At 38.9% G+C, this 27,849-nt stretch overlaps 1 protein-coding gene and 1 long non-coding RNA gene across 19 annotated transcripts in view; one reads left to right on the top strand and one right to left on the bottom strand.

The window, feature by feature from the left end:
* Positions 1-2,434: 2,434 nt before the first annotated feature.
* LOC141732014 (uncharacterized) lies at positions 2,435-13,690 on the bottom strand. Of its 2 annotated transcripts, none has more exons than XR_012583931.1 (4): positions 13,657-13,690; positions 11,844-11,942; positions 10,259-10,297; positions 2,435-5,305 (listed from the first exon to the last, which is right to left on the bottom strand). It is a non-coding gene; the product is annotated as an uncharacterized LOC141732014 (long non-coding RNA). The 2 variants fall into 2 exon arrangements; XR_012583930.1 differs by having other exon boundaries at positions 13,566-13,680.
* The window catches only part of GNB1 (G protein subunit beta 1), a 44,560-nt gene continuing 29,578 nt past the window's right edge, over positions 12,868-27,849 (top strand). For 2 of the 17 annotated variants that reach the window (XM_074560257.1, XM_074560252.1), the window contains exon 1: positions 12,892-13,236. The gene's annotated coding sequence lies outside the window, so the exon portion shown is untranslated. Of the gene's footprint in view, positions 13,237-13,467; positions 14,008-27,849 lie in introns of those variants that run through there. The other 15 variants (XM_074609653.1, XM_074560263.1, XM_074560262.1 and 12 more) reach the window with 13 other exon arrangements.

The following is a 27,849-nucleotide window of genomic DNA, read 5'->3' as shown; positions in this document are numbered from 1 at the left end:
TATGACTGTAGAGCAGTTTGCATTAATACCCAATACCTTCAGCTGAAGTGTTCAAGACAGGCAGCACAGAAGACAGTGGTTCTTAATGACAAGACTTAAACCCCAAAATATCCTGAACTGCTGAGTTGTATTTTGTAACTGCACACAAAGCTGCATCTAGTCCCTATAGCAAATATGATCAAAATGGGTCATAAAGGTGACTTATTGACGTTCAATCCCATTTCCACAGTAAATTGGGCAAAACTCTTACCGATGACAGTGGGGAACTTAGCCATAATGTAAATTTGCCACAGTTGCAGAGTAAGAAAAACTATCGAAAACCAGGCCTGGATCAAGTGAACGCCTAAGCTATCACTGATTTTAATAGGCTAATTTAAATTCCTATATCTTTATCTAGGATGTGGTGTCCTTTATAAACAGCTTGTTAGACTCCAGGCTGAGGGCCAGTCCAGTCCAGTCGACCAGTTTGACCCTCAAACTGAAATAGGCAGAAAAAACTGCAAACTACATTATAACTAAGCTCTGGAAGTGCATGTTAAGTATGCAAATGTTTAAAGTGTGACACAGTGTTAAAGACCTCTGAGCTGGGTCTGTAGAGACTGGCACTATTTTGTGGTATACCTGTATACACGCAAAGATCCTCGCTAAGATGACAGAGGCAATATAGCCATGGTAGTGAAGCACTGTGCACCAGGGCTAAATTGAAGCACGGCAATGTGCTGCTGTAGCCTACGATGCTTTCAGTGCTGGAGTTTGCCTGTTGAGCTGCCTCTGGGATATGTGGCTACGTTACTAGTTCTTCGGTTTATGGTGGATATATTCCTGACAAGAATGCTCCCTTGGTATAGCAAAACCAGCATGCTGTATCCGCAGAGTGTGTATGACTAAGCTCTACCAAGCAGTTTATTCCATCACCACCCTATCCCCAGAACAGAACGTGCTATACTGGGGAGAAGAACAGCAGCAGCACCTGCTTCAGTACCTTTCACCAGCACAGCTAGAATAGACATCTGTACAGCTGCAGTATGAACAGGGCGAGAGAGGCCTGAACAGCTAATCACTCATCACATCATCCGGAATGAAGACTATTCTCAGCAGTAATACTAGGAAGAGGCAAAGTAGAGAGCTATAGCTCTTTTAGCCCCTCCTCAAGATTGAATGTTTCTGTTCCCAAGATCTCCCCTCAGTTCTCTGATGGCCATACGTTGCTGGCAGAAGTAACTACACGGATCTGGCTTTAGCCATAGCACAGGCTGAGCAAGAGTGTTATTGACAATAAACTAATGCAGCCCATCCAGACAGAGCAGAACACTGCCCTTCAATTATATTTGACAGCTTTCTTATGAGACACGTGTTACTAACATACGGCCTACCACAAGGCGGCTGGCAGAAAGTCAAAATCTGAAAGCATAAAAAGGAAAGTCGCCTCAATGGCAAACACAACTGCTTGCTTTGGGAAGCAGTGAGTGTTTAAAATCCATACCATGTCACCTGCTTATTCATACAAGAAAAAAAAATACAAAAAAGAATCATTGAGTTTCAGTCCCATTCAGATGCTCAAAGTAACAGAGATTAATAAATAGCAATACAGTCAATAGCAAATGCCAAAGGGTGATGCTGTATCTAGATGCATATCTGCTGACTAGTGCATATTAGTAAACCACATAGTGCTTTGAGTCCAACGTTATTTTTGGCAGTGGAAAGAGGTTTTATTAAAAGTACTGAAAATGTCATTCATCTTTATTTGTATTATATTTGTTATGAGGATTTAAACCCCAAGACAGAGCTATGGGGAGATGCAAACATTGAAATTGACTAATCTGATCATAAGAATAAATGAAACTCAAACCAGAAACTTGCATTTTAAATAGTGAGAAGTACATTCACTTCTTATATTTCTAATACTATATGGTGTTATTGATAGGAATTGTTTTTCAAGGTTTGTTTTTTCTCTAAAGTGGTCTTTTTCAATCCCTTGCAAGCTAAATTATCTGTAGGTGCATTATGACGGTAGCCCATAATCCATAGAACTGAAAAATTAAATAAAAGGTAGGAACACAGAGAAATGAAATAATTTGATTCCTTTTTAAAAATATTAAATTCCAAGGAAACCAGACTATTCTTTAAAGTACTATCCAGTAATCTAAGCTGTTCAAAATACTGCACTTATTTGAAATTAGCACCATTTTTTTGTTATTTTTTAATTACGTGCTGAGGAACGTTTTGGTATGTCAGTCTTTCATAATGCTAACTCTTTTCTAGGATGTTCTAAAGCTTTCAGGAACCACTGAAGTTAGTGTGGAATTTTAACTGCAGGCTAGGATCCATAACCTCAAAATAGGACTCATCAACAATTCTCTAGATTGTTCTGTTGCTGTTTATGTTACCAATGCACATCCCTACTGGGACCAGTGTGGTAGAAGTCACAAAAGATACAATGGTCTTTATGTTTTATTGGATTAGCATAGTACACATCAGTAATATAACAGCATAACTCAGTTTAAACACATATAGGCAATATTATAGCTCTGTTGCTGAGCTTTTGTAGGTAAGAAATTGGTCAGCGTGTTGCTCACAGTATAATATAAAACCTGGTTTCCAGCTGTTACAGTTCTCAAGTAAAAATGTCTTTAATCAAGCATCAAAACTCAACACACAATAATCACCTACGAATAGAATTTATTATCAGTTCTGAAACTAGTTTGTTTAGTTCATTAAAAGTTAAAGGTTTTTGGAGAACACGGTGGTCCTCCTAGCTTTGTGTTCATGGAACCATTGTTTCAATGGTGCTGTTACCATTGGGGAAAGTGGGCGGTTTATGTTACTTAGACTATCTATTTTTTGAATGTGTTCCTTGACCCTTTAGAACTTCTTAGTCTAAATCTGTTTGTGTTTTAAGATTTATCAAAATATTTCCCATCAAAATTATTTCTTCAATAAATATTTTGGCTTGACTAAGCAAAAATATACATGTGGAGGGGCTTATTTTTTTTCCATTACGTGTAATTGTCTTTGTATAAAAACTCAGTTTCGCTTGCTGTTTATTTACTGAAACATTAATTCTTCCCAAGAGAGAAACTTCTTACTGGCTCAGACACACACAGATATTTCCACATGAAAGTCTCGCAAAATACAGAAGGAGGACTGTAACTTTTCTCATCCCATGTCCCTGCCAATTAATTTTGAATCCTATTTCCAGAGCTGAGAAACAGAATTCAGTAACAGCAGCAACAATAGTTACCATTTCTTCATCTCTTCCAATCCAAGAATCTCGAAGTACTTTGAAAGCGTTACTGGATTAAGTTTTGCAATACCATTGTGTATTTCTATGTCCATTCTCCATTGTCACATATAAAGCAGAGGAGCTAAATAATTCATTCAAAATCAGCCTCCACAGCTAAGCCAAGAATAAAACTCAAAATATTATAGAGTCTGACTCTGGAATTTTAAACCCATCTTCTTGAAGCAGCCATAACCCATTTCTTTTCTGCTATGTGGGGGAACTATCAACAAGATTGTTCTGCAGGCAGGATAAACTGTAAATGGATTTTTCTTTAAACAAGACAACCGACTAAGATAGCAAACCGTGTATTGACACCCTTGGAGGAAGTCGAAGAGTTATAAAGCTAGTGAAAGCACAGATAAGAAGAAAACTGAAGTTAGGTCTCCTTTAAAGTAAATGACAACATTCATAAACAATAGTTAGCACCAAGGAGATGCCAAGATACAGTATTTGAAATGCAGAGTATGGAGAGGCCTATAGCATATATAAAAACAATACAGCCCACGTCTTATTTCCAGTGTTATCAATGGCAGCTATTTCCCTAACAAATACAAGCCAGTCCTAAAAAACAAAAGTACATTTTATGGATTTCAACACCGAATTTTGTATCAAGCCAGTTTGTGGATATTGGGTAAAAGGTGGAATGAAATCAGAAACTTATGTTACTGCTTTATAAATTTTTGAATTTATGAGAAACTGTGCATATTACTTTTTATCCAGTGCTGAGTAATTGAAGTTGCGCAGCTCATGGGAAGTAAGGCTGGAGTGTATGCTCACCTCTCCGTTTGTGACAGTATTTGCTCTTGGATTTTTTTTTATAACCAGCTTAAGCATTCCAGCATGCACAGTGAAATTCTGGCTGTTAAGACTGGGGTGAAACTCCTGCATATCATGTGTCCATGTAACTTAAAATCTCTTCTGAACTCTTGAAAGAGTACTGCTCAGCCTCTGAAAATCATCCTCTATTAACTAGGCAACTGTCTCTGTCAGTTCCCTTGGGCAGTGGCTTGAGAGATGTTTCACTTTATGTATGTTTTGTTTTGTTGCTTGGAAACATGAATGTTACAAGCACATTTTTTTTCTAGCAGGTGCTCACAAGAAAAGGTTTTGCAGAATCGGGATCTTTGCTGCCAAGTGGTTTGAGAGTTGGGATGTTTACCGTAACAGAATCCCAGAGGTCACAAAAAAGTTCTCTTTTTGTAAATTATAAGACTCACCCCACCTTCTTGTTCAAAGGACATGAATTTTTAGAGATGTAAGAAGTGTAGACCTTTGCTGCAAGTTCTTTCACTCTTAGCAGCAACTGAACAGCAAGGTAGATAGGGGTCCTGAATGCTCGCACTTTGATTCTGTTATCTTGGGTTTTTGCAACTCAATTCTGTAAAGAAATTTCCTCCCTTCTGCTCCTCCCATGATCTTCATGAATTTCTTATACTAATTCCTTCTGCTCCGGTGAGTAAGGAAATGCAATATGCAGGTCTTTCTCGGAATCACTGTATCATGTAGCCTGCCCAGGTTGTGGTTTAATGTATCATTAGAACCAATTTTCTCTTCTAGATTTCCATGCAGTGCTCTCCTGACCAAGACCAGCACAGCAGGGAGTATGCATACTGACGTACGCACCATGGGACCTGATGCCTGGTGATCCTTATTGCTTCTCTCACAACTTCATGCCCAACCGTGTCATTTAACCACTTTCTATCTTCAGTCCCTAAAGCTCTTAGGGCCACTTAAACAACAGGCTATATTGTCATACCATCTACAAATAACCCCTATACCCCTTATACAAGATTCACACTTATTTTTCTGGAGTTGCTTCTGAAATAATAAGATCACCATGAGTTTTTTTGTTCTTTGCTGAGTTCTCTTCCACTGCAAGAACAGAGTGGTTGGGCTGAATTCAGTTGACAGTTTTGCGCGTTATAGATGATGATTGATTCTAAGTCCTTAGCATCTCCAAGGTATCAGTTGTTTTCTTCTGTTAGTTGCTCAATAAGACAATAATCCCCTTGAGGAAAGTCCCTTTAAATGGGGAAATATTAGGCGTTAAGTTTTTATTCAAACTGCTTAATGGGCATTCATGCAACTGAAATGTTACTTAGAAGATTACTGACTTAAAGGAAGACCTACAGGTATGCAGTTAGTTGTGTGCACAGGTGTCTGTCTATATGTATGTGTACACACGCACAGTGTAGAATCTGATCTCCAAGATTATTATAACAATGCCCTTTATTGTTATTATAGCTGCAGGATAGGTCTCCATACAGGAAAACATACTTCCATTTACTTGCCTTTAAATATCTGTACACTTACTCCTCCAGTTCCACCTCAGCTCTGAACGACCTCAGTCCCTCAGACCATATCCCTCAGTACAGGATATGAGATTTTGAAAAAGATGTTCATGCCCTATTTTATATTCTCCCCTGTTCCTAGCAATGTTTGCTGTCATTCAAGCCACTGCAAAGCCAGCTATGTCTGTTCCATGCCACTAAGGGATTTCATCAGGTTGGAAAAATATCCATTGGCCCAGGTAGGGCAGCCCCTTTGCCAGGAGCAAAAAAGGACTTTTAAAAGCTGAGCTATGGCTTGCCAAGTTTAAAGGTGCAGCAAAAAAACCACACACTTGAATATGAAGGAAAAACAGAACAAGACCTTGTACAATCTCCAGCACATAGAAAAGAGCTCTGATACAATTCTGATTGTAGGAAAAAGGCACCAAAACACTATTCTTCTGGCTCTCTCAAAATGGATTCGTATAAATCAAAGAAATTGGTTAACTGTACAAACAGGCTTGGATCAACCTTAAGACACCTATATATGCTTCAAGGTTGGAAGATGAACCTATAGAAAAATTCAGAACCGAGCTCACTCCCAGCAGAGAAGTTCTGTTATTTTGTTGAACAAGTATAAACATGGATTACAAAATCACATATTTGTATCACGCTATAAGATTGTATCACAGTATAAAATCATGGCACTGAGCGCAAGGAATACTAGATCCAGGCTCAAGGAACCGGAACCCTAACACTTCATCTCACTTCTTTCTATAAACTGCTGGGTGGTAGTGGCTAAATAATTTCACATTGTTATGCATCAGTTTCCTTTGCCTAAGACAATAGTAGTGATATTTTTTGGTTTTGGAAAATGCTTCGAGGTGTGCTAAACATAACAATCGCACTCAGGAACTAGGCAATAAATTTTTATGATTGTTGAAGTCAGAGATGCTTATGCCATTGATTTTTAAATGGATCACAAGGCAATAGGAACAAGGTTTTTCCCCTGGAAACAGAAGTACCTCAGCCAGAACTTATGAGGAAACAACGCTACATATAATGCCCTTTAGGACGTATGTAGACCAGCATATACTGTCCCCACATAGCTTATTCTGCCTCTGTCAAGAATGATATACAAAGACAGCTGTGTAATAGATATGCTTATTACATTCACAGTAATATATATGTGCATTGATACAGTAGAATGAAATCTACAGGAAAGCTTGGTTCAATATCATCTTCCAAGACTATATTAGTTAAGAAACTCAGGTATATGGATTTTCCTGCCTTTTTGTCCTAAATGGCATGAAAACTCAAAACTAGTTCCCCCTACCTTAAAATCTGGTCAATTATATTCTCTTCAAACTAAAACAGTTTTGCTATTCTTATGCTTTGTTCTCAGAATTCGTTTAAAATAACTCTTTTGTTCCATAGTAATAGGCAAACTGAAAGAAACTATGAGAATGCAGAATGTAACTAAGGAGACTGAGTTACTCCTACTTTTTCCCTCTGCCTGAGTATTTCTATTCAGTATGCTTTTATTTATTTATTTTATTTAATGAACAATCTTGATACTCTGCTACCTGGTCCTTGCTCAGAAAATAGCAGCCATGATTTTCATTCAATTGTTAAAGAACTGGAAAATAACAGAAGGTTGGAACAGTTCTGAATCAGTTTTTTTAAATATAAAATAATAACAATAATAGAGCTCCTGATCCTCTGAATAGACTTAGGACTGAAGCATATCCGAAATTGAAATATTGTATGAGCTTAATTTAATTTCGTTGGAAATACAGGAGAAACAAGGGTTCTGTGTTGCTTTTGGGACCAAATGCAGTGAGAACTTCAAACAAGATCAAAATCACGTGAATGTCTCTATGAATCTCTGCAGTTTTAATAGAACGCACACTATAGAAATCAAAGGACACAAAGGCAGACCAAATATTCTGGAATGGGAAATGGTGCAGGTGTGATTCTGGAATATGAGGTGATCCTTTGAGTTATTATTTTGGGTAAGTCCATTAGAAACACTCACCTGGGAAGTCACAAATAGAGAAGTAGGCAAAACATAATTATTTATTAATTCTGTAGTATTTTTATACCATCTGAGGAGCTATGTAACTTTGAGAAGTACTGATTCTCACACTTTCTTTAGAAAGCATAATTTATACCTGTTTCACAGTTATTTTTTCAGAGTCCAGGAGCATCTTGAGTTATCCTAAGAATTATGCAGTATATTTACTCGGATAACAATATGTAAATTTTGATTATAACAATGCAGTAACAATGCTATTTGTATGCAAAAATTAATTACTTTCTAAGAAATGGCAAAAATACTGACAAAACATTCAATAAAACATGAATACAGTATAATTCTAAACAATGCGCAATGGCAATTTCACTTGTAAATAAAACCTGTACTCGTTAACTCATTGGGGACCAAGTTACATCCTTGCTGCTCTTGTTGAACAAGAACACCTTCTCTTACGAATATGCCATATCTGTTCTATCTTTTTTGCTTTTGAACAAGGCTTCCTACTCCTGCAGCCTAAGAAAAGCAGCAGTTGCCTTTTTAACTATTACACAGATACAGATCCAATACGGATGCCTCCAAAAGTACTGCTGTATGTATTATGGCGTCATTAAATGAGTACATTTTGTCGTTTCTAAACAATGCAATAAGGCTTTGAGAGGCAACTCACCTTACAAGTGGATTAGCAGAGGAAAAAAACCAAGCAAACTAATTCTAAGGTGAAGTTTCCACAGGTTTCAAAGGATATCATTTGGCATGGTTATTTGTCATATGAGCTACTGGACTCAAAAATTCAACTGTACTCTCCAGCTCTGTATTCCTAATTGCCTTACTATTAAAGATACAGCTATACAGCTGGCAGACAGTGTAGTCAGGATTCCTGCAGCAGTTCTTTAACATAACCTGTCCAGTCTACACAATTCACATTGAATTGAATTCCCTCTGAATAGGAGGACATGTCTGAATAGGACACTTGTGGCTACCTGAGCTACTGAGTGCCATTGTATGGTATCCTGTAGATGCAAGACAAAGGTTTACAGATCTGATGACCATGGCACATAAGTGAGAAGACCAGTATGTAGGAAACATTCCAGGACTTCCACTCCCTGGAAGTACTCCCTCTCTCATGCAGTGCAAGACCTCTGCAGATGAGGGAAGAAAAATGGCATTTTGGTTGTCGACATTCCTAAGTCTGCATTTCACAAATATTTTTAAAGCCTCTCAATAGGCCTCACTTTTACCTGTTGATGGCAGTCACACTCATGTAAGAGTGAAAGCAGAGCCTGGAGACTGAAAGGTAGAAAGGAACTTTTGATGTGTATGCAATCATTGGCTTTGTTTAAGCAGATGTCCTGTTAACCAGGAGTTGGTAAAAGTATGAAACTATGTGTGGCATAACTGTTCTCCATTTGGAAGTTTCACAGTAATAGTGAGACAGCCATTTTTCATTTTGACAACTAATTCCTTTGTGTCCCACAAGAGGCTTGAAACACTGATTTTTCACAGCCTCACCACCAGCGTGCCATAGTAGTGCTGTAACACACAGGTTTTGAATGGCAGAGCAGCCTGCAAAAACAGGTGTTCTAGTAGCATACCAGGTATGACAGATTCGGGCTAGTTTTGTCATCATGTGCGAAACAGCTGAAGGAAACGCACAAACTAGTGAAACTGCCTAGAGATTCATTTAATTCAGTACGTTCTCTATGAAGGGGTTAATATCAGCTGATTGAGAAAAAGGGGCAAGAAATTTTGCAACTGAGAACTATGGAGCAACCTGCTTACAGAAGAGGTTTTCTTTAGATCTAAACCAAGCTTCAGGAGAAAGACTTCTATTTTTCCTTCAGCTGATCTAGTCCTAGCATACATGGAAGACTCAGGTTTGAGAAGTTTCACTATTTTGTGAAATTGTGAGTTACATTTCCCATCCATTTTAGGTATTTTAATTTGCTTTGACTGTACTAGCTACTTCAAAGTGGACTAAAGAAAAACATAAAGACTTGGGTTTTTTAATTATGTATATTAGATCTTCAGGTATTGGCAGATATTTTCAGCTAAATTTGCAGTTACGAACAATATTTTTGTAATATATAGAAACAGATAAACTCATGCATCAAATAAGTCCACTTATTTCTGGCGATTTGCACAGTCTTCCAATGAATACTACAACCTAGGACAATTTCTGTATCTATCTGTATACGCATACAAAAATTGAAGATCAAAAAATGAAAAAGAAACTTAAATAATAAAGATAATGCATATACAGCAGCTTCCAGCACAGGACTACATGAAGACATCAGAAATAAACACTGTGTTGCACACAGTAACGTATGATTCTTCTGAAAGACTTTAAAGTGCAGCAAAACTGATTTGTCCAGTGAGATTTATAGAACAAAAGAAAAAAAACCCCACCCACCCCACCTGAAACAACCCTCCACCCTGTAAACAACTGTTTCCAATCTTCATAATCCCTCTTCATACCAGTCGTATAACTATATATCAATCAAATTTTTCACTGGAAAATAAGATGTAATCAAGTCACTGGATCAGAAACAGGAATTACTGCAATAGTTGTATTTTTACAAAAGAATAGGTGTGGTGAAAAATTAGTTATGTGTATATGTGGTTATACTCAGCACGTATAAACACATTTGGCTGGTTCAGTTTCCTTACCTGAATTCCATGGATTCAGAGAGGTGGCAGAGCACAGACCTGTGGACAGAAATACCCTTTAGCTCTCATAAAACAGAATGAATAAAAATTAGAAGGAAAAAAAAAAAAAAAAAAAAGAGATTCCTGGGAAAGGATAAGATCTGAGTGTGTATTTTATTAAAAAAAACCCCAACAACACATTTAGGTACTATAACTGTCCCACTACTAAAAGGACATAAGAGAATGAAAAGGAAGAAAAGTAGTAGGTGTATGTACGATAAGGCACATGCAATGGGAAAAAAGCATGCATTAGTTTATTATGATACAGTGAATTCATACAGCAATTCTTCTAGTCCAATAACAAAATCTCAATGCCACTACTCTCTCGAAGAGACACAACATGATTTACTATTTGTTATGAACCTCAGAATGTTATTTTTGTTCATTACACAGATTTCTTCTATATGAGCCAGTGTTAGCTGAACATTTTCCACAAAATCTTGTAAGACTTACGAATTTTCCATAACAAAACAAGACTTTTTCTTTTTTTCTTTAATCCTTTATGTAACATACTTTTTTTCCCCTCTGATGTAGTAAGTGGTCATTCCTTTCCACACAAATTGTGGTGTACCCCCAAAAGATCTTATTAATCTCTGCTATGCATAAAAGCAATATCTAACAAAAAAAAAATTTAAAAATCATGCAACTTGCCTACTACAAATCTCCCTGAGACTAAAATATTGCAGTAACGTGTGTAACTGCTTTTGAAATCTCTAGAAAACTTTGCAAACACCTAATAAACTTGTGGTGTTTTTTAAGCACTTAACATTTAATCAGTATTTTGCACACAGGAATGCCAGGTGACTCTCTAGCCCCAATCTAAAGAACATCCTCAATCTGCAAACACGTGGTTCTACAGATTTTAACGGGGTAATTCCTGTCCACGATGCACATGCGGGCCTATTTCTTTCAGGGGTGGAAGAGAAATTTTTTCCTCATGGTTACTGAACAGAATATAAGCAATTTGAGACTGTAATTGAAGAATCCTTTATTTTAATTTCAGTAATTTTCTTATTTCATTATTTGTAAATCCCAGGGTGAAGAATTAAAGCTTTAACGCAGCATACGTGTTATTTAAAAACAACATTTGATTATTATAAAACAAAGGCTTAACCACACCAGGATCTAATAGGTATTCATAACAGACAACCTGAATAATAGCCAACCCATTTTCCTGCAGTTTAATTAGCAAACCTATTCTTTCCCTTACTAATTACAGGTAACCACGCCCACCTTCCCAGAAAGCAAGTAACAGTTTGTTTTAAATTCTGGAGAAGCAAGCAACTACTAGGGGATGAGTTTGCAGAAAAATTATTGATCTTCTTAACTTTTTTTTTTTAATTTGTTACAACATATTCTTCCTGGAGAGGTTTTTAATTCAAAATTCGCTATAGTGCTGTGGGATTTTTTTACTTTTCATTGTAAACCTACTTGGGTAGTAAGGTAGTCTCACCTCTTAACCAAGTATAAACAAATAGGGGAAAAAGCCCCAGATTTAGACCTGTTGATAGGAGAAAAAGTGATGCAATACTGTATGTATACTTACTTTCAATTTTTAAATAATAATGTTTTAGTATGTGAGCGCTGGTGTGGAATGATTCCATCTTGGTAACATCTGTCCTGCCTGGCTTATGTGAGGCCCAGTCTGTAAAATAAAAATTGCACATTTTTTCTTCTTTACTCTGCCTTATTTTTTGTTTGACTTGCTCTTTTCTGCAATGTTTCCAGAGCAGAGATGGATGCTTATCCCCTGAGAAGAACATGAGAAGGCAGCTCTGGAAACTTTGCCCAGGCCTTATAAGTGATGTTAGAAAAAACAAGTTGTAAGCCTAATGAATTGTCACTCATCAAGTTCCTGAGGGAAAGATGGTAATACAAAGGTATTTATTGCTTGTGAGTGGAGTTTTAAGACCTCTGGCCCTCACCTCACTCGGTTATTTAGGATCTCTGGCCCTCACCCTTGTGCTCAGCAGCCCGGAGTTTTACATTCAACATGGGTGAAGGGGTATCTGCTGCTTCTCCTCCGAGCCCTGCTCTCTCTGGGAGATTCTCGACTCAAATAACGCCGTTTCTGGGGTTCTGCTTTTTCTTTTGTTCACGACAGTCTTTTAAAGGCGCGTTTGCGGACTGGGCGCGGCGGGGCAGAAGCGAAACAAACCTCTCCCCCCGACTCCCGGTCGCGGCCTTTGTTCGCGCTCGGGGAGGAAGCGCCGGGGAGCGGGGCCGAGCCAGCCGCCATGGGCGGGCGGCGGCAGGCGGCCGGCCGGCCCTGCGCGTCCCCCTTCCCGCCAGACGGCCTGACTGACTGAAAGGGCGTTGAGGAGCGGGGCCGAGCCAGCCGCCACGGGCGGGCGGGCGGCCCCGCGCGCCCCCTCTTCCCGCCAGACGGCCTGACTGGAAGGGCGTTGCCCGCCCGTGAGCGCGCACAGGCCGGCCGCGGCCCTGCCGCCGGCTCCCCCGTCGAGGCAGCGAGGCCTGCGGCGCGGCGGGGCCTGCCTCTGGCGGCGGCGGGGCGGTGCCGGCGGCGGGGCGGGGAGCCGAGCCGAGCCGGGGTTTCCCGACCGGGCAGCACGGGCGGGAAGGGAAGGGGAGGAGGAGGAGGAGGAGGCGGGGGGGGAAGGTTAACCGCGCCCAGGCTCTCGCTTCCCGATGGCTGCGGGGAGCTGAGCGGGCACCCGGCGTGCGAGGAGGAGTCGAGACCCAGCGACACCCCCCTCCCCCGCGGCTCCCTCCTTCCGACTCGGCTCCCCCGGCCGCCACCGCCGCTGCTGCTGCTGCCTCCCCGGGACCAGCCGGGCAGAGCGCGGGCGGCTCCCCTCCTCCTCCTCCTCCGCCTCCTCCTCCGCCCCCCTTCCCCTCCCCAGGCCGGCGGGACGCGGGCAGGAGCCGCGGGCGACGGAGGTACCGGCCCGGTTAATGAGCAGCGGCCGGAAGGGCAGGTAACCGTCTGAGGGGAGAGAAGAGGGTGGTGGTGGGGGGGTCCGCACAAAAGCCTCGCCGCCTCCCCGGCTCGCCGGGCCCCCGTCCCGGCCCCACCCTGAGGCCATCTTCCCGCCGGCGGCCCCGTCTCCCCCCCCCCCGCCATCCCCCGGTTCCTTCTTCGGCTGCGCCCGTCCCCGCTTCCCCTCCCCCGCTCTTCCTCCTCCTCCTCGCCGCTGCACTTCTCCTTTCCCTTCGGCCTCCCCTTCCGCCGCTCCCTCGGTTCTCCCGTCGCCTGGGCACCGGGTTGGGCTCCTCTCCCCCCGGTGCCCTCCTCCTCCTCGCCCACCCGTTCTTCAGGAGAGAAGGGCGGCTCATGGTTTGTCCATCTCTTGGCATGGCGGGGTTGGAAATAGCCCCCCTCCCCCGCGCTTCCCCACCTCCTCTCTGCTCCAGCTTCCCCTAAAAAAGAAGTGTGTTTGTAGCTGGGGGAGGAGGAGGAGGAGAAAAAGGTGGGGGTGGGACTGATTCTCTCTTGAAGGCTTTAAGGCGAAAAAGGGAGGAGACCTTGGATCTTGCGGGGTTCCATTTTTAATTATAATTACGCTGTAGTGGTCTCTGTTAGACGGTTTGGGGTGTTTTCTTGTACGCGTTAAGATACAGAAGGCGAGTTCCCCGACCGATCCAGCCGGCAGAGGGAATATTTGGAGAGAGATTCAAGAAAAAGCTATGGTGTGGCTGCTGTAATGGTGGAAAACTGATTAAGAGGAGACGGGGGTGAGACAAACAGGGTAAGACTGCTTCCAGCAGCCCCCAGTCCAGCCAAGGGCTCGCAGATGGGGTTCATGCTGTGTGTACTGGGGGAGGGAGGGGCAGGGAAGGTTTTGTTCGCTTTAAAATCAGAACCGAGGATGGATTTAGACGCATATTTGTTGTTCCCCCTTGTATTACGGTGCTGCATATTTTTGTGTGCCCGTAGCAGCAATAACGAAGATCATGGAGGGTGTTTGCTACAATAGAAAAATGGAGTTTTCTCCTCGGAAATGTTGTTAAAAATATTATTTCAATTCCCAGCTTATTATTGAAAGGGTTTCAGCATTTTATTATTTTTTTTTTTTTTATCCATACAAGGGATATTTGAGGTGTAGGATTTTTAATTCTACAGCTTTGTAGGAAAGGAAGAAATGTAAAGTCTTGTATGTAAATATGAAAGAGACGAGACATTTTATTAAAAAAAAAATACAGTCTTGTCCAGAAGAAAATCAGAATGATGAAGAGGTTGTTGTAAGATGTCAATTTATCATTCCTGAAGACGAACTGAAATTTTAACGAATGCGATATTTCATTATTCTCCAACAAAGTCATGGCTGGGATTCGTTATTTTAAATAAGGCATCCTTTCTAGGATGCCGACTGCCACGTTATTATGTATTGTCTCCACAGTAGAAAATAGGAGGAAAGGACTGAAAACGTAAGGCTTAAGTGATTATTGAAACAGCTTTTGAGAATAGTTGGCTCAACTTGGAGAGGTGGTTTAAGACTGAAAATTTAAACATTTTGCTGCTGTAAAATATCCACACCTAATCGTGAGAGATTTACCCCGCATTTTAAGTTGATCTGTTAAACACAAGGATGTGAATCGAGACAAAATGTTGTCGGTGTGTATGTGAAATACATGTGAGCAAACGAAGATGATACATTTAGAACAAATTTAGATCTTAATGTAATATATCGGAGTTAATTTTTTTTCCCCTTGTGTGCTTTAGGAGAGGAGAAAGAGAAGGGGGTGATAATAGTGTAGTTGTTTTGGTGGCTGCAGATTAGCCAGGGTGTGTGTTTGATTTTCTTTTTGCTGTGAATGAATGGATCTTTCTGTGCCTGGGCCCAATAGCTGCAACAAGATGGCGTTTGCAGCAAGGCAGCTCTCATTTTTCAACTCCTCCTCACCACAGCTTTGCCAAACTAGATCTTATTTCGTAATTGTGTTTTAGATTTTACTTTCTCGTTCTCTTGGCTTTCTTTTTTTTTTGGGGGGGGGGGGGGAGGAGGAGCATTTGGAAGATTGTTGCAAGAAATCTGTGGGTTTTTTTTTTTTCTTAATTTTTGTGAGCTTCTCCAGATAGGAACTAGGTGGGAGGAGTAAATAGTTCTATTGAAACGTTCACATAGGCTCTTACAGGATAAAGGGCTGACACGATTTTCTTTTTTACCTTGCAGTCCCTGCTTGATACCATCAAAATGTTCTTGGTTTTTATTAAGCCTGTTGCTAAAATCCAGTGTTTTAAACCTAGAGCACGGGTATACAAAGACTCTGCTGGGGCTGTGTACTGTTGCTGGTTCTCTGCTGGCCAGGTAATCTCCAGCCCCCGTGCAGACAGTTAGCTTTCTGTAATACAACAGAGTCTCCCATCCCCTTCAGAATGCTAACAATTTGGGGAGGCTTTTAAAACTGCGTTTGACCCGGAATTATTGTCTTACTCTAGGTGACCGTTCTTTTTATGGGAAAGAATAAGAAAGAGTTTGGGGATATTCAGACCAGTTCTGTGTCTGTGAAGTGTTGTAGTTTAAAACGACATTACAAATTTCTAAAGCCTTTTTTGTGTGGTTTTTATATCTTTTAAGTAAAATGGACTTTCAGTTTGTAACTTTTATGATATGTCACTATAGTGCCAAGCTGCTTAACTTTGGTAGCCTAAATAAAATAGCTTGGTTAATATTTGATATACTGAATCAGGCTTAAAATGATACAGTACCCAGCAAGAAAAATAAGAAATGCTTGTTATGTCTCCTGTATTCAAATGACCTCCAAACCTTTTGGTAATATCAACCTTTTTAGTACTGTTTATCTATGACTTAATGTATAATCAGTTGTTTGTTAGTTTATTGTAATAGCCCAGCTGTAGTTCATACAGAAGGAAGCTAGGAAGCAGAAGAGCTAATTTGCAGTTAAGGCTTGTGGTGGGGTTTTTGGTGTTGCTTTTTTTTTTTTTTTTAAGGCAACCCCCTCCACCTCTGAAATTAGCAGAACGCATTTTACTCCCCTAGTATGTCAAGACGAATTTTTTAAAATCAAGAATACTTGTCCAATAAACTGTTAGTTCCATTTGATAGTGCTTTTAATGTGCTGTTGAACTTGAAACTAGTTTTGCAGGTTTTTTGGTACTAATACTTTGGCCTTTCAGTGCATGATCAGAAAGCAGTAGGGTGAAGTGGGATTCTGTATTGGGGAAGATAAATTGCATTTATCCTTGTTTAGTCCTTGCAGCTGCTAGGTCAGTACGTAGTAAGCATCCTACCATGAAATCTTTGACAACATGTAAAGTTAGAATTCCACAGTCAATACTAGCAGAACAGTTTTTCCATCACTTTCATACCTCATGGAAATCTGAAAATGTTGTATTAAGATTAGTGAGAAATCCTCTTGTGTAAGTAACCAATAAAGTTTTGTATAATTAGGAAGTGTGTAGAATTTTGTGTAGCACTATTCTTAATATCATCCAGGAATAAACACTCTACAGCTATTAAAAAAAAATAAAACTAGAATAATTAAAATAATATACTTAGAATAAGAAAATCCTTCAATTAATACAGTTACAGGATCCTTTAATTATAGTAGAAATATGTATCTTTTGTGTTTGTAGGATGCCTTTTCCTGAAATGAAGCAAGATGTTGTCGGGGGCAGTGCGTAATGACTTCCTGGTGCTTTGGAGGCTTCCATTTGGTCATGTGGAAAACAACTATAACTGTTTCTTCTTAAATAGTTACTTAGTTATGATTTCTCAATCAGTGTGAAATAAGATGCCAGTTCACATGAAACTTGTGTTGCCTTTGCAGATTCTTGTGATGCCTACTGCTGTAGTGAGGAATGTTAAGGAAGTGTTACATTTAGCTAGTTTTGTAGTTTATTGCAAGAAAAAATGGTAGTTGCTTGCTTTCTGTGAAGCCAGCAGTAGATTTGTCTTCTGGCTGTCGGGCTCAGCTCATGTTTTAGTCAGTGAATTGGATTAAATTCTTACTGTCCATGGATTTTGGCTCTCGGCATTAGTGGATTGGTAATTGATATTCTCAATTTTAATATCCAGTTTTAGCCATATGGCATACCGTATTGTTTCAAGAATTGCATTTAGCGCTAGTTTGTTACTAGCAAGTTGCAATGAGAAATCATGTGTTCAAGTGGTTGAACTATGCTTAGGTGAGTCGTCTTTGGAGTCTCTAATGCCTACATTCATGCCAGTATTTTGGATTTATTTTTTTTTTTTTACAGTATTTTACTGGCTATGCTGGGGAAAAAAATTTTATAACCTTGAAAGCAACTAGCTTGTGTTAATGAAATGTTTCTTAAGCATGTGATTGAAGATAAAGTGGAAATTTTTTTAAGGGAGTCTCCCGATTGCTCGAAGTGCGCACTCAAAATGAAAAGAATACATATTCCATTCAAAATGTTTTTTTTCTCCCCACTGATAATGTTGGAACTAGCGTTAGCCAAGGTCGTGATAAAAAACAAAAATACCCCCAAGCCCCTATGTTTCTATTTAACATAGTATCTCAATTTATTATTTCTTCACAGGGTGTCTAGTATGCTGGGGATTTTGTGTGCATGGATTTGTTTTTCACCAAACAGAAATGTATGCAGAATCCATAGATACTTGAGCCAACTGGTAGTTCAGTAGAACATTAAGAGGTTTTTAAAAGCTTTGAGCTGGCTATGAGTAGTACCTTTACTTTAAATGCCAAAATAATCAATGTAAATTACCGTGGAAGGCTTCCTAGTACAAAAATATGGGGACTCCAAAATAGGTTTTGAAGTGGAATGCTGCATTTTTATTAAAACACTAGAAGACTTTAAGTAGAGAGAAAGGAGATGGTTAGCCTTTGAATAAAAACACACATTTAATAGTGCTTTTGGGAACATAAAGATCAAATGTTCTTGGCCTGTCTTTTTAACAGGTGACCTTCTAAATGTGTGTTTTACAGTTAATATCTTGTAAGACTATATTCATTTGTATTAAATGCTTTTGTCCATTGCATTTATAAAAGTGCTATAGAAGGTGTTATGATTTGTTAATCTCTTGAAATATAATGAAATATTTCTGCTTGTCTGGAAGAGTGTACTTGTAACCTTTAGTGTACAGGAGGTAACGTTTGCCTTGCCCAATATATTCATAGACACCCAGGAATCTTCTTTCTTGAACCCAGCTAGAGAGTAATGACATGACAATATTCATGCGTACCATCTGGAAACAGCTAAAATATGGTGCTGCTTGCTATGTATATCTTACACTCAGTGTTACTGGGGATGCTGTAATTAGATGCCTGCGTGATAATTTGTATGTTCAAGCCAAAAAAAAAAAAATAAAAATTTTGGGGGACATCATGGAAGTGTAATTTGTAGGGAGCCTTGGAAATCATAACTTTAAATTCTGTCCAGGATTTTCAGCACTGGCCCCGAGCACCCAGTTGTTCAGTTCTCAAAATTTTAAAGTGGTAGAAAAATAAGGATCCCACACAAAACGTTATACATTGACCTGGCTCTTGACATTTTAGTTCATTGGGGGTAGAGATGACGTGACACAGAAATAAGTGCTTGGGAAAGCCAGTTATGAAGCAAATACTTCAGTTGGTTAGAGGCTGCCAGATTTAAGTCTTGTTGAAATCCAGTGCAAATAACTATAGCAGGTTTAAAATGGGAATGCTTTAGAAGGTGTTGCAGGTGTTCAGAAGACCTGGCTTTGAATAGGTTACCCTCTGTCAGCTATGCCATGGTGATTATCCATGCCCGCACTCTTCAGGTAAATACAAGGTTATTCAAATAAGCATAGCCCTTTTTCATGGGCGACCAAATTAATCCCAATATCTGGACCACGGTGTATGCTGAAAGGATGCATATAGATGACTCCCATGGGCCAGCTAATGTTGGAAATGTGCTCCTGAGTCTGAGCCCTGTTTGGCTTGTGGGCAAGCAGAATCTGTAGGTTAATCGCAAGATCTCTTGGATTTTTTGCTGACTTGAATACTTGGGTAGACTTGTTTTATAATTTTTTTTTTCTAAGTATTTTTGGCTTAAGAATAGTTGAAAACAAGGTATTTTTGTCACAGGTTTATGAAGAGAAGAGCTATACCTATTTTTTATTTGGTGGGACTGAAGGGTTAAATTTTGATCTTTCTGTGCTGTGTCCATTCTGGAATCCTAATAATGGATAAGGGAAAATGAGGCTGAAGACTTGAAGGTGATCTGAGGGAGCTTAAAGGAGACAAGATATAAGGTAGTTCTATAATTGACAGTGGTAAAGGCAGGCTAAATCTTCAAATTATTTACATAGACAGTATTTAGAACTTGATGAGGGAAAAAATTAGTAGCAGATAATAAAGTGAAGGGAAAGGGAGTGATTAAAAATCTAGTTGCCATTTTAATGTGAAATGTAGTTCATTTCTGTAGGTAGTTTGCATGAAACTGCTTCATTAAAAAGATGTACTTTTATTTGATTAAGTAGAATTTCAGCCTGTCAAATCGCTGCAATTTTTAAAGGTTCTATGTGTAGAAAGAAATACCTTCTATGTGTTATAAGGATTAATTGAATTGTAGATAGCTAAATATTTTTTTCTCTGTGTTCCTACACTGGTCTGAAGAAGGTTTGCTTAAAATGTCTTGCCAGTTATGTTTATCATGTTTTTCTCAGATGAGGATATTTTTGATGTCTTCTTGAAAACTGCAGTAATGTGTGCCAGCACTCCCAAAAAAGAAAATATTAATTATCTGTAATTAGATGGATTAGATAATTTTTTGTAGCTTTATGTAATGCAGTCCTATATTAAAAACTATGTAAAGATTTTTGTCACTATTTTCAGCTTTTTCTCCCCGCACCCCCCTTCCCCCAGCAAAGGGGGGAAAAAAAGTAAAACCAAAATACTTCTCACTGGAAACTCCTGCATGCTGTCTGTCAAAGTAGTTGTGAATATTTTACCAATTCAGGTATCAGTGATGATTTTGCTCATCCTTATTGCAAACCCCAAACTGTATTGAGTATGGGACTAAATAAGAAACGCTGCAAGGCTTTCTATCTGACTTTCAGAAAGGCAAACGCCCACAAAGTTGACATCACTGCCAGGAAAGCAGTGCCTTATTTCTGTGGCTTGCTTTTTCTTCTGGTGCAGTAGGCTTAATTACAACAGCTGATGCCAGTTATTTTCTTTCTTTGTAAGAAAGGAAAAGAGTTTCCGCTTAACTGTTGCAGGTGAGCTATTAATTCTGTACATCTTTATATACTTACTGCTTTTCTGGCCCTCTTGCCTATCTTGGGCTAGATTTAGGGAACCATCTTAGAAGTCTGTTCACCAACCGTGTGCTTTGTGTTCATCTTGACGTGTTAGGATTTATTGAAATCTGTCAATAAAAACAAGTTATCTAAAATTATTTGTAAACCCATGAAGTTATTTCACAAGCTGAGTGGGTTTTGTTTTATTTTTGTGAAATGTCAAAACACATTTCTAACACTGCTCTGACAGAAAAATTTTTAATTGTGCACATCAGAATTGCACTTTAACTTCTGTGGAAACTGAAATATATGTGCCCAGTATTAGTGGTGCATGCTTTACTGGTAGGACTTTCTCACTGGGACATCTGTGGTGTAATACAGGCTATATTTTACTAGACTGCTTTTGGCGAGGGTCACTGAGCAGGCTGTTGAGCTCACAAATGGTTTTGGAGATGATGTGGTATCTCCAAAATCATCTTCTATCTGTCCAGATGCGGCTTGCAAGCTACTGCCTGAGGTGTTGCTGCCTTTTTGTAATTGGTAGGGAAATGTGGCTTTCTTCTGGAATTGGAGAGATCGAGCTACCCTGATATACTCTCTTTTAAAATCAGAACGCTTTGTATTCAGTCCAACTGTTTGGACTTTTGGAGGTATTTGAGGGATTTACCAAAACAATTGAGGGATAGGAGGTGGGTCAAAGCTCCAAGGTTAAAAGCGAACAGAAGATGGTATGAATGTGCCTTTTTTGTTGATGCAGAGATATTAAAAGTTAATGCTTAGTTATCTTCAGTAGTGAAATTTGTTTCATTCCATAAACAGCATTGGCCAGAAGTCCCCAAATTTATTTCTTAGTTTAATATCTGTGCAATACTAGTATTTTCTAGTAAGATTTTTGAGGTGAAAACTATTGCAGTAAGTCTGGTTTTGCCATATATGTGAAGTTCTATTCCATTTAAGTTTATTTAAATTGTTGAACTGATACCTGGAACCGCTTAGTGTCAACTGAGATGTAAGTGTTGAACACAGCAATGCTTGAATCTCAAAATAAATATAAAAAGTAAACTTATGTTTCATTATAAAAAGTACCTAGACTTATAACTACAAGATATAAAACTTAGTATCTGTTTTGTTTCCAGTAAATGAAGCAGTAATGCTCAACAAAGCAGGCCTATGCATGCTTCAAGATGCTGAGAAGAAATCTGTTTATGGTCCTCTTGGATTTTTCCTGTTTAGTTCCCCAAACTGTGTTTTTTTTTTTTTTTTCAGAAGAAATGCATTTGGAGAGTGGTGCTGGTTATTTTCTCTGTTTGTCTAGAAAAACAAAGTAGATGCGATAGTCTGCTGAAACCTTTGGTACTCAAAATAAGATTATACCGTACTAATTAAAGAACTCTCTTTGTTGGAACATATGTTTGATATTCCTGTTGCACATTCTTTGTGAAGTGGTAAAATACGGAAGGCACGCTGCTGTCTGTTTGACAAAGGTGTTGTCTGTACAAAGATCAAGAACGGTTTGCTTGATGCTTATGGCAATTTACTTGTTCTTCAGGTTACTAAGTCCTGGATTTCACTGCAAGTTATCAGATATTATCTGGCTAGTGCCTGAAAACTTACTGTAGAAGTTAATATACAGTACTTTGTCAAGATTTGAAATCTGTTAAATTGTTCCTGTTTAGTATTATTTCACTTTAATTATTATGCAATCTTTTGACCAAAGTAGTATGTATTTAATAGATGTCTGAGAAGTTGGGGAAGTGATTTTTCATATATGAAAATGCAAATATAGAAAGTTTGGGCAGTTGGTTAAGTCGAATAGGTTAGTTAAACTTACTTTCTTCTGTTATTTTTGTACCTATTGACAATAGGTGAAGCTTCAGCATTTCAGGAAATACTTCAGTTTGTCCTGCAAAAAGATTCATTGCCGATATTTGGGGGAGGCAGAACTTGTGCAGAAACTGCATTTGGGGCTTTAATATCTGGATGCAGCAGTTCACAGGTGGGAATACTTAGGTGTCTGATTATTCAAAGTGTCTTGTTAGTCCTGAATTTGACATACTACAAATTCAGGATATCCAAGATTTGATTATATAATGATTTCAAAAAGAAAAATCGGTATTGTTATAATCAAATGCAGTACTTATCTCGAAGAAAAGGAGAAAACATCTTGAACGCTATAAACTCAAACTTTGAAAATAGAATGAAGTTCTTCCAAACGTTTTGGAAATCTTAGGCAAGTCCTTAGATGTGAGAAGATGCCCAGTAATCTTCATGGTTGCTTGCTTGCTTCTGGTCTGACTCTTCTCTCTTCCCCTGAACTCAGAAGATGAAACTTGTACTAAATCAGGCATTGGAAATTCCACTTTTTGTTTGCTACCCTGGCGGTCAAATGTAGAGCATTTGAACAGGTTTTCTTGAGATAAGATGGGATGTCAAACTGTATCACCTAGCTAGCTGTGACTGCCTGTTTAGCTGGACACGTACCATGGAGGATTCAAGATTTAATTCATTTGGGATTGATTTCTCAGTCTAATTCATCATGTAGTAAATTTTTTTTTTGTTTCATATCCTTGCTGCTGCGAATTAAACTCAGAAGGGCGCACTCTGGGGAAGCTGGTTATTGCTGCCCTCTGTCACAAAAGGTGGCACAGACATGTGCTGTTCAGCAGCTGCCTTGCTGCTTCACAACTTAGCATGTTGAGGAAACCAGGGTTGGCAAATGGCTTATTACCACGCACTGTGCTGCAAAACTGTGATAGTTCAGCTTCTAGTTGAGAGCTCAGCTCTTACAGAAGATGAAGGAACTTATAAAAGCAAGCTGAGGTGGAAGCTGGGGTTGGAAACAACAATAACTGTGTTTAATGTCATTAATATTCTGTAAAAGGTGGAAGTGGCCTGTCTTCAAAGTTCCCTGCCCTTCTATTTTTAAAGAACCAAATTGATGTATTGTCTGGGGCAGCTAGTGTGTTTCGTGTTTGAAAAACACACTCAAAACCACCCTCTCCTCAAAACCCCACATTGTTGCGCAGCGCTACGTAGTGTCCAGAGGCTCCAAACAAACGTGAAGCAGTGATTGTATAAAGGGGGTGTGCAGAAGATCAAGGAAATCAGTGCAGAACCCTAAGAGTTACAGATTTCAACTAACCTTACTGGCTGCTGGCTGTTCAAAAGACTTTGCATTTTTGACTACACTTTGCACATATCTTCTTTTCCCTAAAATAGATCGGATTATCTTTTGGTGTTTTCATTTTTCTCTTTCTTAGTTAATTCCCACCCTGGCTTCTAAGCCTAGTAGTACTTTACTTGTTTTCTTTTTATTATATTTTCTTCTTTATTTTGGTCACCTAACCAGATGCATACTATCTAGAGGAATACAACTGCTACTTAAAGACTAGTTTTTAGACAGAAGTTTTAAGAATGTTAATGCAGTACTGTGGCAAGAAGAATGTCCAAGGGTGAAAGCAAGTACTTCCTGTTGTAGTTTTGTGCTTTCTGTTGTGATACCGTCCCTGGGTTGTACTTGAAGTTTACCTTTCATATCAGTGTTAAGCATTGTCTGTTCCCAAACACTGCCTCTCGGTCTAATGGCCTCAAGGTCTCCTCTGTTACTCTGCTTCTCAGTCTGTCAGCCTTGCGTTTCTTGTTCCTCTTCTTCTGTACCTTAGCTTATTTTGTATCAATAGTACATATCAAAATACAGCAATTGCTGGGAGAAATCAGTGGGCTACTGGAGGGTGCAAATCATTGCTATCAAAACTAATGGACCTGCTTGCACATTGATTAAAGATGGGTTATGCTGATTGCAGGGCTAGAGAACAAAGTATTGCTCAGTTTATTTTTGGGTAAAAAGATTAGAGAAGTCATGCCATGTTGTAATCTCTACTGAGTATTCTTTTATCTGCTATACGCATATAATATGTTTTGTTGATTTTTAAGGTCCACTGAAATACTTTTTATCTTCAGATTGGTGTTGGAGAGCAGTTATTTCATGGTACAGCTTAATTTCTTTCTGATGGTGCTCTCTTAATCTCTTACTGAAAGTCAGTGTGCTGTTTGAACACCTACCTTCTTATTTCAATGGAATAAATGTATTCTTTTTATTAACTAGCTGCAGCTTGGCTAGGATCTTTAACACAGTTTTAAAGAAAGAGTATTTTTCTTTCAGCTGATCTCTGAGGCTGTTTTGTACCATCTGTGTAGCAGAGGCACAAGGAGAGCAGACTGTTAGTTCAAATGTCTTAACTACCATATTTTTGTTGAGGCAGGATGCGATAGTGGTTATGGTCAGAAAGTAGTTATCAAGTCTTGTCCAGCCTGTATCTAAGATGGGGTACCTTTGTTGCTTCTCTTGGATTTATTTTTTTTTTTAATTATTTTTATAAAAGCTTAATACAGTAAAGCTTGCTTACTTTCTCAGAGTCAGTCTAAGTCAGAGCAGAAAGAAGAAACCATGTTACTGAAGTACTCTTTCAGGATTTGATCCTAACAATAGGAGGTATTTTGGCTGGAGTTCATGATCCATATGTTAAAGCACAAAATTCAGGTTTGATAGAATATAAATTATTGTGCTGCTTCTGTAAGGATAATGTGTTTTTCATTAGTGTTTTGAGGGCCTTAGTGCAGTGAGAGATATAAGTATGTGAGTATCTCAAAGTCATGCATGGGTGAGGAGGACTCTTCTCAGAAGCAAAATTGTCCATAAAAGACCAGCTTGTATCTCTAAATGTCTCCCTTAGCTCGACGATAAGGGTATGTTGATTTGATTGGCTATTTCTTCTAATTTTAAATGGTTTGGCTTTTAAGGATGTAAAAAGTAGTATTGCTAAATGGAGTATTCTGGAAGTTAGTTGTATTTTTTGAGAGGGTGTAAATAGGAAGCAGCTGATTCTCCTTTGACTCAGTTGACTCTTTACTAGCTGGCATATGTAGAATGAAATGGGTGATTCAGCTTCTGTTGATAAAATAGTTGAGCTGAAATTTATGGAAAAACAAAATAGAATAACAAGAATTTCTACTAATTTTCTGTGGTTATGCATGTATACAGTCTTACTGATTTTTAATTAGTATTTTTCATGTCTAATTTTGCTATTTTTGTTTCTATTTTTTGTATTGTACATAAATCATCACATAGCCAATTTCCTCCTCTAATATAATAGATATTGTAGTGAAGATTTTAGTGTACCTGCCGATGTCACTGTAATGGTAATATCTGAAACAATACATGATTTTTGACAAGGTTGAGAAGATCATGGCAGTACAGATGTGCTGGCAAACAGAGCTGAGGGAAATACTGTTCAGGTTCTTCTCTTACACTTTAACCCCCAGACAGTGGCAGCTGACCTACCTGATGGATTTCGTTGTAATCTTCAGGAGTTTGGTAACAGGAGGGGGTGTAATCACCTGTCTCTGCGCCAGGTTTTGCATCCAGCCATTTATTTGCTTGTGAATTCAGCGCGAGCTGATCCAGTCGCACGCTGTGCTCTCCTTAGCACCTACTGTGAATTATCTGGCGAGAGCTTGAGCAGAACATCATCAGCATAGAGAAATACATCAGTCTTTGTGAAGGCTTCTTGAACCTATTTAAATTGCAGAAAATGAACTGAAAACCTGCTGGAAAATTGGTATCTCCAAAAGTGACTTTTAAAAAACAGCCTTTGGGAACTTCATGAGAATTGGCAAGAATTACATTTCTTAATAGGATTGCAACTTACTACAGGCATGTTCTTAAATTGTGGAGTACAAACTTGTTTTAATACCTGAATAAATGTTCTTCTAATGTTGACTTTTACTAAAAAGAAACAAGTCCACATATTTAGGTGTGTAATGTGTTTTGATTTGCTATGCGTTGATTCTGTCACTGATTTGTCACCCTGGGATGATGCGTAAACTGGTCCTACAACAGCGTGCTTCCAGTTCTAGCTGCTAGGAGAAAACATACCGTTTATAGTCACATTCTGACCTGCCCTAAACCTGCCACCTATAGATGCAGCTGATCTACTTGAGAGATTATATGCTCTTTGAAAATATAATATCCTGATGCTGTGGCATTACTCTAGGTCCCCTGGAGAAGAAATAATGGATTTCTTTTTTTTGTTTCTGGGTGGTTTGGGTTTTTTTGCATTATTTTGTTCAACTTCTCTGCAAACACATTGCTGACAACGCTCCACAGCCCAGGCAACCTTCCTCTATCTGGCTGATTTGCGCTATGGTTTTACCCTTGGTTTTTTCCTCTTGCCTCCTTAACACTTCTAAACCCAAACTATGAAACTGTTCTCGTTATTAGCAGCTTTCCAGAAAGTTCCTACTATGTGTGGTTTTTTCCCCTCTTAAGCAAAGGTTCTAAGAGCTCCTGATGCATATGTCAAAAGATGCATTTCCTCAAAAAATTACAAAGTAACTTTAGCACAATTCCAAGGGGACATAAATAGTTACTGTAATTTAAAAATAAATAAATAATTGGAAGGAACAATGGTATCTGGACAAATGGTATAAAGCCTTGTCAATTCCTAGTAGTGGCCCTGAGAAAGTAACTAAAACCTTTTTAATTTGTCTCTTGCAGTTAAAGTGCAAAGTGGTTTGTTTTTTTTAGCCTAGTAAGACCTAGGTTTTGCTTTCTGCAGCTTGTGAATAGTTAATTGTGTGTTATGGAAAAGGTGTTTGGATCTAGCAATATTTAGTTACATATTCTTCCCTCTGTAACTCTTCATGGCAATAATGTTAATTTCAAATAGTGAGAAATACGGTGTGTGTCAGTGGTGTTATATTAAAGTAGGACTGCGATATTCCTGGTGTGTGTGTGCTCTGCCCTGGTCAGGTAAACAGGGATTCTGGTCGGTTTATAAATGAAGTGAAAATGCCAGTAAAAACTGGAGGTTAATGATAAAAGAGTTGAAGGAAACAATGAAGGATAACAGTTGAAGTAAGAAACAAGTGTTCAGTTACTGTAAGGCTCTGCAGATAGAAGCATCTAGTAATAAATGCTTAGTCATTTCTGGGTTGGTTAATTAATAGTAATATATTCTCCTTCGATGCTGCCTGGGTTTTGTTTTTCAGTCTGAAGGGAGATGTCTAGTACTATGTGACAACAAAATTGCTTGGTTTTGGGTAAGGAGATACTTAAGTAAGTGACAATTTTCAGTAATTATTTTTCTGATAAATGTAGCTAGAAATCTATGCACAAGCAACTTCTAAGTTTTTCCTGACTTACTGTGTTTTTTGTTGTTTTGTTTTTGGGGTTTTTTTTAATTGTAAAATCAGGAAAGACAACAGCCAAAACCACCACTGGCCAGCTTGATAAAATTGCCGTTTATCAATACATGTGTTGCGCTTTGGAAGGAGTAATTGCATATAGATAGATAATCTTGAAAAGAAAAGGAAAACAAA

Source organism: Larus michahellis, chromosome 16, assembly GCF_964199755.1.
Source record: "Larus michahellis chromosome 16, bLarMic1.1, whole genome shotgun sequence".
In the NCBI taxonomy this organism is placed as follows: domain Eukaryota; kingdom Metazoa; phylum Chordata; class Aves; order Charadriiformes; family Laridae; genus Larus; species Larus michahellis.
Note: the sequence above shows the minus strand (reverse complement) of the source record. Positions and strands in the feature narration are given on the sequence as shown.